This window comes from Tubulanus polymorphus, chromosome 6, assembly GCF_964204645.1.
Source record: "Tubulanus polymorphus chromosome 6, tnTubPoly1.2, whole genome shotgun sequence".
Classification (NCBI taxonomy): domain Eukaryota; kingdom Metazoa; phylum Nemertea; class Palaeonemertea; order Tubulaniformes; family Tubulanidae; genus Tubulanus; species Tubulanus polymorphus.
This window is the reverse complement of record NC_134030.1, coordinates 10,196,406-10,197,992: the sequence shown is the minus strand read 5'-3', so window position 1 is coordinate 10,197,992 and position 1,587 is coordinate 10,196,406.

Genomic DNA, 1,587 nt, shown 5'->3' with positions numbered 1-1,587 from the left:
GATCGTTTGCATCTGGAAAGATTCTGAATAAACTTAATATTTTAGATAAGTCATCGTATAACTGTAGCCTTACCTGTTGATATCGTTGGAATCGGAAGTTTTAAGTGTCCTTTTGAAGTGTGGAAAATAATGACACTGTTTTTGTTTGCCAACGTCAGTGTCAATACATACATATACTTATACGTACGCGTGTATATTGCCTGCCGCACTACAGTGACGTCAGAGACGACGCGTAGAAACGACTGCCAGACGACACGCAACTTAGTGTGGCATAGAATAAAAGAAACGGTAATTTTGATACACGTATGAAATGGATTTAAGACACGAGAATAAAAACTTATGTTCTTCAACAGATTCCAAAATGAAACTATTAAAATTAGTATGATTACAATTTTATACTCCTTCAAACTTATTCGCAAACTGCGTGTTCAATCGAAAAATGGGAAAATGTTATTGCCCGTTTTGCATCAAGACGCAAACATATTTCGAAAAGAATACTTTTTTGATTTCTCTAGAAACAAAAACTTTATTTAAGCTATTAGAACCGGTACCATATTATCGAAAATGGCCCAAAAATGTATAAGAAACTGAAAGTAGTAAACGGGTCGGGGATGCAGAGATTGAGTTGAAGTCGAGTGAACGTTCTCGTCATCACCAGCGCTACTGTAGACCCGGGCCGGCTACATTACTGCAGATACAGCTGGCTCATCAATCAGCGATATACTGAATCCTGATAAATGACGGATGTGTACGAGACTTTAAAAAAAATGACAATCTCATTTCTGCTTAGACCAGCTGGATGAATTTTACCATAAAATAAATCCGGTAGCTATAGAAATGAACTGAATAGGCCTACAAATTTCATTGCATTTTACAAAATGACCCGGCCGATTAGGAGAAACACGGTATCATTTCTAGCCTAATTCAAATTGAAAATTCTTAATACCCGTTTGTGGCCCTGGTACATTACTTTTCTGGTTTAAATTCAATCCCGTGGCGTTTGAGGCGCCCAGACTGACCCTATCTACGTATAATAACGATTATAATTATAATTATGATTATGATAATTATTATTATTATAATTATGGTAACAACAATAACTTATTTTTATTATTGTATAAAATCAATGTAGTCAATATAAAATTTTGGAATCTTCGCTACATTTATTACAAATTTCTGTAATCCAATTCATTTAATTACATTTAATATAAATAATACGATATCGATGTTCGCCCAATCATAGTCTTTCTCTCGAGAATCCATACAATTGCTGCAAGATATCAAAACTGCTGCGTATCGTTAAACAGTGTTATGAACGTCCAAACGGTCCATTTAATATAAATAATACGATATCGATATTCGCCCAATCATAGTCTTTCTCTCGAGAATCCATACAATTGCTGCAAGATATCAAAACTGTTGCGTATCGTTAAACAGTGTTATGAACGTCCAAACGGTCCATCTCTTAATTTTGCTGATGTTACATTGTTACATTGATGTTACGTTTAATATTAATGATACGATATCGATATTCGCCCAATCATAGTCTCTCTCGAGAATCCAGACAATTACTGCAAGATATCAAAA